Source organism: Zootoca vivipara, chromosome 6, assembly GCF_963506605.1.
Source record: "Zootoca vivipara chromosome 6, rZooViv1.1, whole genome shotgun sequence".
Taxonomy (NCBI): Eukaryota; Metazoa; Chordata; class Lepidosauria; order Squamata; family Lacertidae; genus Zootoca; species Zootoca vivipara.
Window position 1 is genome coordinate 94,124,038 of NC_083281.1, and position 12,971 is coordinate 94,137,008.

The 12,971-nt window shown below is 44.5% G+C and overlaps 1 protein-coding gene across 5 annotated transcripts in view; it reads left to right on the top strand.

Annotated features, from left to right (window-relative positions):
• The window catches only part of GPAT2 (glycerol-3-phosphate acyltransferase 2, mitochondrial), a 141,211-nt gene that overhangs the window by 56,987 nt on the left and 71,253 nt on the right, over positions 1-12,971 (top strand). For 2 of the 5 annotated variants that reach the window (XM_060276409.1, XM_060276413.1), the window contains exon 1: positions 8,422-8,701. The exons of 1 other annotated variant lie outside the window; for it this stretch is intronic. The gene's annotated coding sequence lies outside the window, so the exon portion shown is untranslated. Of the gene's footprint in view, positions 1-4,259; positions 4,300-8,421; positions 8,702-12,971 lie in introns of those variants that run through there. 2 more of the 5 variants (XM_060276411.1, XM_060276412.1) reach the window with 2 other exon arrangements.

Genomic DNA, 12,971 nt, shown 5'->3' on the forward strand with positions numbered 1-12,971 from the left:
TTAAAATGTATTTTTTATTAAAGACTACTGTAGCTGGCTCTGCCACACATTGCAGTGGCTAATCCCTGTGACTGCCCCCACCCTGTCCCGATCCATGACCTATTCTGTTCCTTCCCCCTGCTTGGCTCATCCCCCAACTACCTCTTCCCCCCAACCCCCACCCAGGTGAGTCAGTACCTCCATTTGGCCTAGTCTGTAAAGGCTTCGGCCTAGTAGGAGGAGGAGGAAGAGGAGTGGGCGGGATTATGGCAATTTTTGCCATCTGTTCCTTTGATGTCCACTTGAGGGCGGTATATTTTGCCCTTTTTTAAAGAGAAAATCACGTTTTTAGGTGTGTTAGGGGTGGGATCTTAACCATCTAAGGTTCTGCAAACACTCTCGTATTGGCAAGGAACGCTGTGTCCAAATGTGAGTGGAATCGGTCAAGCAGTTTCCAAGAAAAGTGGACTATAACAAACATGGCCCTTCTACATTATATACAGATTTCTTGGTTTACAAAAGTATGTTCAATGTCTCTTTTTTCAAGTTACTATTTTCTACAGGTCAGTTTCATTTGTTGAGACATTAGTGTTACATTAGGAAGAAAAGGGGGGGAAGAGGTGGCGGGGGCCAGGGTGGTTGGGGGTGGGGTCAGGTAGCGATGTTTCTATTATTCTATTCATTTGTGAAGGTTCTCTCTGCTATTCGCTTGTGTTCCTTTGGTGGTGAGAGAAGTTGGGGTTGGTCTAGTCTAGGGTGTGGTTGCTTGTTTGTGATTGGCTGAGGTGAACTTTGTTTTCGTGTGAGCGGGGTGGGTGTTTTGAATCAGGATAGCCATATTGATTTGTACCGTCTACATTTTCAAGTAGTAATGAATAATACGGTATTGTTGATCTGATGTTATTCACCACCACTTTGGTGAGTAACAAAGGAATTTTGAAGTAGTAATGAATGCTATTCATTTACTACTTTAAAATGAGTAACATTCATTACTACTTTAATATTACTTGGTTACTCACTGAAGTATTAGTGAATAACATCAGATCAACAATGAAATCATGTTGATTAAAACAAATGCAGGATGCATCATAAATCAGGGGTTGCCAGTCTCTTTTCTTGGACCTGTGGGCCTGCGGAGAAACTGCCTTGGGTACCATACATGTGCTGCAACAGCAGACTTGCTCTTCTTCTCCTCCACCACTTTCTAAAACAGTGTTTCTCAACCTTTTTTGGGCCACGGCACACTTGTTCCGTGAAAAAAATCACGAGGCACACCACCATTAAAAAAGTTAAAAAAATTAACTCTGTGCCGCCCTATATTATAATTATGACTGTAAGAAACACTTGCCAAATATTGCTTTCCGGCGGGTCAGTGTTGTGTATTGGCGGCCGCCAGGCACGTGACAATGCAAATCGCCCTTCTTGCCGCCGCACGTCGCGGCACACCAGCCAGCGTCTCGCGGCACACTAGTGTGCCGCGGAACAGCGGTTGAGAAACGCTGTTCTAAAAGCAATTAGGATTGGAAAAGTGTTTTCACTTTCCCCCCAAGTTAGCTGCCCGCTTCCTTGCTGTAACTCCACCCCCCTTGAATTCTTATCCAGGGGAGGGGTTAGGGAAATGGCAGTCAGCATGTTCTAGAGAAGACCTCTGAGGGTGCCACACTGGCAACCCATGAATCAATAGGTCAGGTTATTACATCAACATACCTGGACGCGGGTGGCGCTGTGGTCTAAACTAATGAGCGTTGGGCTTGCTGATCAAAAGGTTGGCGGTTCAAATCCCCACAATGGGGTGAACTCCCGTTGTTCGGTCCCAGCTCCGGCCAACCTAGCAGTTCAAAACCATGTCAAAGTGGTTGTTGTTGTTTAGTCGTTTAGTCGTGTCCGACTCTTCGTGAGCCCATGGACCAGAGCACGCCAGGCACTCCTGTCTTCCACTGCCTCCCGCAGTTTGGCCAGATTCATGTTGGTGGCTACGAGAACACTGTCCAACCATCTCGTCCTCTGTCGTCCCCTTCTCCTTATGCCCTCAAAAAGCCTACTTCAAGTTAAAAGTACATGAAACTGGAAGGTTTGTATTTCAAGTGTAATGTCCCAATGCCTCATAAGAATTGTGTTGTTGTGCAGTGACGTGTGATACCTAAAAAAACAACAACCATAAAAAGTAAAAACATAATAAAACATTAAACATTTTTTAAAAAACTTCCCGATGCAAGATTGCCTTCAGATGACTTGGGGGTCGGATAACTTCATACCCTCCAACATTTCTCTAATGAAAATAGGGACATTCTAATGAAATGTGGGACATTCCAGGATCAAATCAGAAACCCTGGAAAATAGGGACACTTGGAGGGTCTGCATATGTATGCTCTGGAAGAGCTTGTAAGAGCTCGGGGAGATCCTACTGGAACCCATTGTTGCTTTGTGCAGATCACTGCATAACCACACAAGGGAGGCCAGTGGTGGGGGCTTGGGTGGTGGGCTGGGACCTTCCTGTCTTGCCTCAGGCAGTGAAATGGAACATGCTGCCCCTGGTTGAGGCTGCTGCTAAGAGAGTTGTTGGAAGACCTCTTCCCAGAGTTTTCTCTCAACCCACCAATTACCGTATTACAAGCAGAGGCTTAAGCAAAAGGGTCTTTATATTCCTCCTCTTCAGTGTGAATAGCAACTGGGATTTGAACGCAGCCCTTCCTTTAGGTGCCTCAGCTGTTTACTCCCCTTTGCGCACAAGGGGAGATTTGTCTGAGACTGTACTGATTACTTGGAGAACAGGGCGTCAAAAGAAGCCTTTCGTTGCGTCTCGGGTTGGGGATATGTGGCTGAGATCAGCAGTAGGTGTGCAAATGTAAGCAGGTGTGTGTGTTCCTGAGACTGTTCTGGGGTTTGAGATGGGCCCCAGAGTACCCACTTGCCTACTTCTACTCCAGACCATTGCAGTTTCTCCTGCATTTCAAACCTACAGAAGTATTTAATTCCCCCTTCACACTCACATTTCCACACCATTTCACTGCATTTGAGAATAAAGAAATCTTCTCCTCCTGTCAGTTATTTAGAGGATTTTATGCCAGCACCAATCCAGGACTGCCGTTTGCTGTTCAGGCAACTGCATCAGCACTTTCAACATCCTGTTTTCAAGCATCCTTTGACTTGGCCGTAATAGATTTGTTCCTTAGAAATTGGCATGGAAAATGCTGCCTATGTCTTTATAAAGCCTTGTTGCAGAAGGGGGAGGTGGGTTAGCTGTTGCATTTCAGGACACGTTTGTGACAGTTTCAAGATTGGTTGCTCTGTCAGTAATTTCCAAATATACCTGATTTGTGCTGGTTTTGCTGTTTTTCGATTAAAAGAACTGCATTCACCCACTTCTTAAAAACTTTGTGGACCAAACCAATTGATAAAATGTTGTTGAAGATCTTCAAAAGGGTCACTGCACAAACTTGTTGTTTATTCCAAGTTTTAACAACAGCTTTTATCCTTAAAATGCTTGCTTGCAGGGCCAGCGAGCCAATCTGGTACAGAGCTTGATCTAGCATTTGCTAAAGTCAATAACTTTTCTGTTGACTTCAAAAGGAAATGGAACTGTGATGCTAACACCCTGATCCGAAATGCCTTTGCTTGAAAGCAGGAGCTATTGATTGCCCTGGAATTAGCTCCCAAGCAAATGTGCTTAGTAGAACAACCTAGTGTCACTTATAAATCCCATTGAACTCAATAGTACCGTAAGTATCTATATTGTAATGTGCTACAGAACTTTGAGGTGGTGGTTGTGGGGCTTCTGGTGGCAATTGTCTAAGCTGGCCTTATGGCACAGACAGCTAGCAGAGGCAGAAGGGTCTATGCCTCCCACTGGATAAACTGCTGTGATCTGTAGTAAAGCCCTCCGAGAAACATGGGCAGGGGTGGATGTCCTAAACCATGGCTGGGGAACACCTAGCGCTGTTGGGCTCCCAGTTCCAGTTATCCCTGACTACTGGCCAGGCTGGGGGTGATGGAGCCCTGCTGTGTCTGGAGGGCCATGGGTCCCTTGCCCCCGTTCTAAACAATGCTTTTTATATCTTGTGGAATAAAGAATAATATGATACTTTATCATATTACTTTATCATAGACCTCCCAGGCCTATGATTTTTACAGGTGTTAAGATTAGAGCCTGTAGAAGAGAAGCATCAAAAACAAAATGGTCAAACCAGTTTCTTTTGTTAATACCCTGGCATATTTCATTTGGTTTTTATTCACTGCATTTATATCCCTCCTTTTTCTCTATATAGCTCAGTGATGGAACCTGCATTTTCAAAACTCCTCCACTGTCTGCAATTCTAAAAGGTAAACAGGAAATTGAACATCTCATTATAGTTGACTCTTGGTATTTCAGAAATCCTCAGTGAAAGTGAAATTTATCAAAACTCTAGAAGTGAATGTGCTGCCTTGTAGTTCTTTAGAAATATTATTAAATTGGCTTAATATAATTTCCTTGGGGCAGAGAATTAATTTAAGCTTTAGGACAAGTGTGACTGATGATTTAAGTGGGACCTCTAGAGGCTGAAGCATTGGAAATAATAATTACTAGCAGCCTCAATTAATATTTGCAAGAGACTTAGCAGATACCTGAAATGAAATTGATTGTGAACAAAGTGGATAGTGAAAGTAAGATATGGTATTAGATGCATATGTTAATTTGTGGGTTTGCAAGCAGTCTCTGTGAGTTGTTCCTTGGCATTTGAGACAGTTTTTCCCAGGCTACTGTGGATTGGTGGTATCCAGGGAAGGGGCAATCAGCAGTAATTAAAAAGGCAAGTGAAAAGAGAATGAAATAAAGAAGCAAAAGGATAGTGGGAAGAAACAAAGTAAGCCAAACAGAACCTTAAAAATCAGAGAAAAGAAATGATTCTTCTCGCCATCAAGATGAGCCAGTGGGAAGTGACTTATGAAAAGCAGGGACATAGGAAGTTGCCCTGTACAAAGTCAAACATGGGTCCACTTAACTCAGTATTGTATACACTGACTGGCAGCGGCCCTACCTGGAGTTACTGGGAATTGAACCTGGGACCGTCTGCCTGCAAAGTGGGTGTTTTGCCACTGAGCCATGGTCTTTCCCCTCTGTATCTACCACGTTAGGTTGGTTGCTGCATCACTATTCAGTTGGCAGGTAAAATACCTGATATTTCATGGTTCATCCTCGTGGGAGGGGAGAGACTTGCTCTAGATGCAAAAGGAGGACAGGAGGGGTTCCTTGCATCTTATTAAATAGCTACATCGTGGAGGTGATAAGAGGAAGGTTAGCTTTCCACATTCCTATGTGGCAAGAAGCACATGCTGAAATTCCTTCTTCTGTTTGTTAAAAGATGCATGGCCTCTGCTATCCTCCCTTGCACTTGATTTGGCCATCTCAAAATGGGGAAGGTGGGGAAAGGAAAAGGATAAAGATGCACACACAAAGAAAATATTGATGGCATCATCTGCAACAACACCCATTGTACAGTATTCCACATAGGATAAACAGGCCCATCTCTAAGCAACTGAATAAGTGGGCATCAGAAGTGGCAATATATATTTGTTAGAATGGGGAGAACATTTCAGCCTCTCTCAATGCTCTTTACCTGACTTTTAAGATGGCCAAACTAAAACACAGAAACTACTGAATTACACATTGAGAGGTTTGATGCTATCACTTGCGGATTGAATCTGCCACTATATATGGTATATACTGTATATAGACTACTTTTAAACCCAGGAAAATATTCTCAAAAGTTGGGGGTCGTCTTATACACCCAGTCGTCTTATACGCCGGAATATACTGCATTTAAATCACATTGTATGTGGTATTGGTGTTCCAATGCTAGGATGCCTGTGTTATTTACATACAGGGGTGCCAACATAATTTTCTAGGGCTCTTTCTCTCTCTGTGAGCTCATGTGCCTTTTTATTGGTGAATGTACACTGATGATGCTAAATAGGTGTTAGGAACATAGGAAGCTGCTTCATGAGTTGGACCATTGGTTCACCTGGTTCTGCACCGGCAGAAGTTCCCAGGGTTTCAGGCAGGGTTTTTTCACATCTCTACTAAGAGATATCAGGGATTGAACCTAGGACTTTCTGAGTGCAAAGCAATGGCCTTTGGCCTTAAATGGGCTGTGCTGTCCATAAAAACCATCCCTATGCGGAGAATCTCTCACCTGGTACAGTCTTCAGTTCAAACAAGGCAAGTGTGCAGCAGGGTAATTTTGTCAATAGTGTCAGACCTGAACCTGAGAATTGTACATGAACAAAAACACACACACTGCAGCCAGGATGTCACTGGACAGCCTCAGGCAAGACAGCCTTTAAGTTCCCTATTTGTAACCTCATAGGCTTACTGTTAGCATGAATAAAATAGAGATTGCCTAGTGCTTTGTTCTAGATACATTTAAAAAACTACTATGCACACAGTCTTGCAAAATCTTTCATGCATATTCATAAGCATAATGATTTCAAAAGCTTCCAGCCATAAGGTGAAATAACTGGTTTTTTGCCAGAGGCCAGTTATTTCATCTTATGGCTGTGGTGTGGTGTAAAAAACTTTAGTTCACCCCACCTTATTAACACTGCATGAACATTATTCTTAACTTTGATTTTGTATTTTTTTAAAAAAAGATGCTCAGGCGATTGATGAAAATATGTCCCATTATAAATGTAAAGAAAACACCTTCTGAGACTACTTTTAAGCCCTGTGCAGAGGGGTCCTGAGTGCAGAAATGAAGAGGAGGGAGGGGGGAGTCCTGGTAGCCCCCACCAGTGACCGATAAGAAGGCAGGAAGCCTTTAATTAAAGATGTTCTTGGGTTACAAAAGTACATGCATTGTCTCTATTTTCAGGTTGCAGAGTCTTTTTTACAGATCAGTTACATTCAATGTGAGACATTAATGTTGTATATAGTGTAAGGTTGGAGAAGAAGAGGGGGGAAGAGAGGGGGGTGGTAAATTTATATATCTTTTACTTAAGTGTGTGAGCTTTTTGTCAGCGTCACTTAAGGAGGTTCTCTTTCTATTAATTTATTTTTGCTTGGCAGGGAGAGAAGTTGGGAGGGGGCAGGACATGGTTGGTTGCCTTCAGTTGACTGCAGTAAGATGTGTTTGAGTGGGTGGGTGGGTGGGGGACCCATCCTCTCTGTTGAGGGAGGCAACATGGTGACCGAGGAGGAGGAAGCTGTAAGGCTACGTCACCAGCCTCTGGCACTGATTGTAAATAAGGCAGGCAGGCTGAGGGCAGGATGAGGTTGGTGGGGGCACAGCCCCATTTGCCCTGCTGGCCTTCACTAAGATTCAGGCTCACACGCACCTGCTCCATTCTCCTTTTTCAAGGTGCCTTTTCTACAGTGCACCCAATGGTTGTGCATACAAAACACAGACATCCAATGAAAATGAATGTTAGAAGATTCAGGACAGATCAAAGGATCTCGTCACACAGAGCAAAACTATGGAACTCACTCCCACTGGAGGCAGTGCAGTGATGGTCACTAACTTGGGTGGCTTTAAAAGAGGAACAGGTTATATCGAGGGCTACTAGCCATGATGGCTATGCTCTCAATACCAGTTGCTGGAAACCAGGGGAGGGGAAAGGGCTCTTGTGCTCAAATCCTGCTTGTGGGTTTCCTACAGGCTCCCAGTTACCCACTGTGGGAAAAGGATGCAGGACTGGATAGGACACTGGCCTGATTCAGCAAGCTCTTGCATATCTTTGGTCCACCTACCTGCACCTAGGTTGCCTACATGCAACTCCCATCCTGTGCTTACATCTTCCCTCTGGACCTTTTGAACATGTTGGAAATTGGGTGTAGGGTCAGCAGGAGATCGCCTACCCCCTTAATTATCACCCACCCACATGGGCGTGGCCAAGGGGGGACAGGGGGGCAAGTCGGTTCTGCCCCCCCCAACAAAAGTCCTGCCCCCACAACAAGTCCTGGTCATGCCCATCCAGCCACTGTCAGAGGTGAGCAATCTCATCCTATAGAATGGCAATGGGCCCACCATCTAGGTGCAGGAACCCACCCGAGAGGCGCGGGAATTGCGTCCCTGTGAGTTCCCCCCAGAAAAAGCCCCGCTTATAAGTGTTGGCTCCCAGGTCAGACCAACCCACCGAATTCTGTGGGGCTTATTCCAAAGGAAGGATGTGTGGCCCCCCCGCCTGCAGATGTGCGCAGCTTTCACCAGAAATTTACTCCCACGGAAGCGTGCATTGGAATACAGCCTGATCCTGTGCGCGTTTACTTGGAAGGAAGCCCCATTCGAGCATTTCACCCATTTAACGCAGCAGTCGATTAGTCGTTCCTCCACCGCCGTGGGGCTAAGCGATCGAAAGCTTGCAACCTAATCCTATGCGCGTTTTTCATCCAGCGTCTACTCAGCTCAATGAGATTTTCTCCTAAGTATGCGAGCGAGCACAGGCGTTCAGCCTAATTCTACGCACGCTTACTTGGAAGTAAAGTAGGCCTTCCACCTCCAAGGTAGCGTATTAGCCCCCGCTCTCCTTCCTATCCGGAAGCCGAGACCTGCGTTGGGCGTGCGCCGCGTGCTCCGACCCATCCTCCCAGGAGCGCTTCTGGGAGAGCCGGGGGTCTCTTGGCTTCCTTCGGGTGCGCGTCGCAGCAGAGCGGGCGCAAAGCGTTGCCAAGCTCCGGGAGTCGCGCGGCCCTAACCGCACACGCGTTCCGCAAGCGCGCGGAGACCACCCTCCCCGCAGAAAGCGAACGGTAATTCCTGCGCGGGTCGTAATTGGCCTCTTGACTTTACAGGTGCGGAAAAGCTGCCTCCGCCTTTGAGGTCAACTCTGGAGCCAGTAATTTTTTAAAATTTGCAGTTGATGTTTGGAGATTTTGCCAAAAAAAAAAAAAGCTCAACGAAGCTTTTGTGTCCGGATTATCAGGTGCCATGGTCCCCCCCACCGTGAGTTACACGGACCCCCAATTGCGAACCACTTGACTAGCTGGTGAAGGTGGAGGAAAGAAACTTTTGTTAGTGCCCTTAGACGGAATGTGGGAGGAGGCAGGAGATATTGAGGCGAGGCTCTTTTTAGGGTCTGTGCAGGTACTGGGTTACCCCAAGGCCTGCTGGGAATAAGAAACACAACGATGGCTAATTCCTAATCTCTGGAAATAATCATAAAAAACAACAACTGGCTGTTACTCTGGTCTGTCTCCATCCCTGGACAAAACTCAGAGTCCTTGAAAAGTAAAGAGAAAAAAGGCAGTCTTAGCATGGCTTAACAATGGCTGAAAATAATTTAAGGAGCTGTACTACTAGGTATGTAAAAAAGCCAAATTGGGTAACTTTACCTGGCAGCTGGAGGGAATGTTACTTGAGAGAGAGAGAGAAATAGTCCCATCTCCAGGTTGCATAAGATCCTTTTCCTCCAATTTAGACTCTTGTTGTTGAGTGGCTAAATTCATTATTTTCCAAAACATACAAAAAGTATAAACACCTGAAGATGGGATGTTGGAATGTTTGCAGCTTTCTCTCACATTCCATTTTAAGACTGTCTAGATCAGGGATCCCCAGACTATGACCCGGGGGCTGGATACTGCCCAAAGGTCTCATTTATCTGGCCCCCGTCGCCTTACCAGCGTGGCTGCCCACTTCCGGGCTGAAGGAGGACCAGAAATAGCTTGCACGCATGCGCAAGCGTCATTTCCAGGGCACTTTCGGGTCAGAGGAGGCCCGTGCGCTTGCACACAAGCTATTTCTGGTGCTCCTGTGACCCGGAAGTGCGCCGGAAATAGCGTTTGCACGCATGTATGGGCGTGCGCTCCCCCGCCCTCCGGCCCGCTGCGCGATCGGTGCTTCAGGCACTGGCCCGAAGCGCTGTAAGTTTGGGGACCCCTGGTCTAGATGCAGACTCCAGATGTTGCCATATGCCAAAATTTTATTTTGCACCTGCTGCTTTATTTACCAGCTGGCCTGATGAAGAGTTCTGGAGAACACAAACACAGTTTTGTGATATTTTCCTAATGAAGATATTGCTCTAATATAATTTTTGGATTCCCTCCCCTCCCCCTTTGGGGCTAACATGGCTGGGTTTTTTTTAACTTTTGATGTGACAAAAGTAAGTACAAGCTTATAAGCACAATCCTTTGCTATTTAAATGGATGGGCCTTAAAAATGTGCTTACCTTATAACATCCATATTCAAAAATAGAAAATAAAAAAATAAAAAATAATAAAAAAACATTTTTCCGTATTGCCATATAAACTCACCGGTTTATATGGTTGGTCCCCTTGACATTCTTGATTTTAATGGGTAGACAAGACCTATTTTGAGCAGGGACAGCCTGCTCTCTATTCAAAGGAAGAGGCGTCTAAAGGTTGTTAAAATGCATCAGGTAGGAAGTTTTGAAACCCCAGAGTCTTAAATATTCCAAACAATATAGATTTTTGAAGCAGCTACTGGAATAGGTGAGGCATTGGACAAAACTGGAATCCTTAACAAGGAAGATCAATGGGATGGTAATGAGAAGCCCTTCCTTGCTGCCTGCATGGCATCCTTTGTGTTGCCCCTTAAGAGACAAAAATTGGTTCAAGGGGGAGATGATGGTGCTTCCTCTGCAAGGGTAGAAGGAGGGGCATGTTTAATTTCAGCTCTTTAGACATTTAATTTTTTGAGGCAGTGGTAGAATAGAGTTAAAGTAACAATAGAAATGGCAAAGAGGATGTGAAAGAACTAGAAAGAGTTGAGGATTTTGGAATGTCTCTGTTAACTTGAATGTGATTTAATATTTGTATTCTGCTTTTCCAACAACAAATGTTGATCTCAAAGCAGCTCACGGTAAGAACAATAGCATTAAAAAACAACAAACATTGCAATCACTAATACATATAAAGATTACAGTAGCATATAGAGCAATAAACGAACAAATCCATCATGACAATTAATACAATATAAACTCTCAGTGATTTGAAATAGCTGTTGAGTTCCCAGGCAGCAGGATCTTTCATAGTTTTTAGCTTTGACTTCTTTTTCACCTCCAAAGAGAGAAATTGATGACACCTGTGTTGTTCCTTCCAAGCATATAGTGCATGCATGCATATGTGTGTAAGTGGGGTTGTGCCTTTGGTCTTGCCACTAATGCTTCACCTTTGGTTTCTTGTCTGAAAAGAGAGTCTGCATGCATTCAGTTTTGTATGGGGGGGCAGCCTTTGCTAACCCAGTGCCATCTGGGTATTCTTCTGGCTAGGTTTGATGAGAGCTGTAACCCCACAATATCTGGAGGCTACTAGGTTGGTGAAGTCTGGGGTGGGCCTTCCATTGCATTGCAGAGGCTCCCCTTACAGTCCATTAAATGTAGTGGCCCCCCAAGCTATCTCCTTGTCTTCCTCCAGAGGTTCACTGTGTCCAGGGTGGGTGGAGGGGAAGGGAACAAGTGAAGTGGGCTTATGAACCCTTCTATTTTCAGTTGAGTAAGAAGAGAAATGTTTTCCCTGTCCCATTTCTACAGTAGAAGGAGACAATAGCATAAGAATGCTTAGCCATGATTGCAGCTTTGTGTGGGAAAGCATAAGAGGTCAAAAAAAGTCATGTTGGTACTTGTGAAGAACAAAGAGCTTTTCTCTCAGCAAATGGGGCTTCAAGAAAGAAGGTCTTACACAAGGTGACTTCACTCAGAATGATGTGTCGTCCAGCTGTGCAGATCCGACCTGATTTGCACATAATGCTAAGTCAAAGCATGGCTTAACACAAACAAGCACATTTTCAGCTTCCCAGACAGAGATTCTGGCCACAGTTTTCCTGTCACAGTGTGTATTGTCATTGTGCTTTAACATAATGTTACATCTGGACCTGAGCTTGTGGTTTGTCTTACTGCAGACAAACCACAAGCTGGAGCATTTCTATGCCCTTTCTATGCTATGGGAAGTGGGGAACTTTGGAAATAATTTAGAAGGGGATATTTTAAAGAACTTTAAATCTTTAAAAACTTTATTTTCCTGCATGTTTTGTAACTTTAAATCTCTGCTGGGGCTTTCTCACCAAAGAGTACTTGCCCCACACCTGGATCCAGGCATCCATGGAATTCTCCTTTTATTCTTTACCCCAAATACCAAAAACCAGCAATATCATAGGGACATGGAAGCTATTGACTGATTGATTGATTGATTGTGTTAGTGTTAGGAAAAAAGAAGAGGTTGTAAGCAGAGACTACCCTTTTGAGCAATAGCTGATAATTGTTGAGGCTCTGAGATTAGAATTTGAAATTGGTAATTTGGCAACACTGTCTAAAAGACATTGAAAGTCTTTTTTTGAGGGAAGGCACGACTTGCTTTCTCATTTTAACAGTCCTGGGACAGCAAACTCTGAAGCTTAACTGAGTTTATTACATCTGCCTGTGACCTTTTAGCTGGAAAAGTTTAGCTGGCATACATGGGGAGGGTGTGCTAATCCCATTTTATGATCCCCACATCCTTCTGAAGTGAACAGCCAAGGCTACCTAGTTTCCTTGATGGGTGACTAAAGATTTCAACTCAGAACCTCCCATTCTTATCTAGACCTTTTCTGCTATACCACACTGACACTTGCATTTTTTAAAAATAGGAATTTGTATTATTATTATTTTAAAAAGACAAGGCTACGAATAATAAATAACAGGCACATGAGAAAAATCTCCAGAATTAAAACAAAACATAAGTAAAAATAAATCTATATATATATAAATGCAAAAGATAGAGGGCTTTATCCACTTTTTCTTTCACTGCCCCCTATATGATGCAATAAGACCGAGGCTCCTTCTACTAATTCCACCGCTCATTGCCTTGGAAGATGACCACATGAAATTTCTATTGGTGGACGCTAACCCCAGGGTTAGGGACCCAGGTGGCGTTGTGGGTTAAACCACAGAGTCTAGGGCTTGCTGATCAGAAGGTCGGCGGTTCGAATCCCTGCAACGGGGTGAGTTCCCGTTGCTGGGTCCCAGCTCCTGCCCACCTAGCAGTTCGAAAGCACATCAAAGTGCAAGTAGATAAATAGGGACAGCTT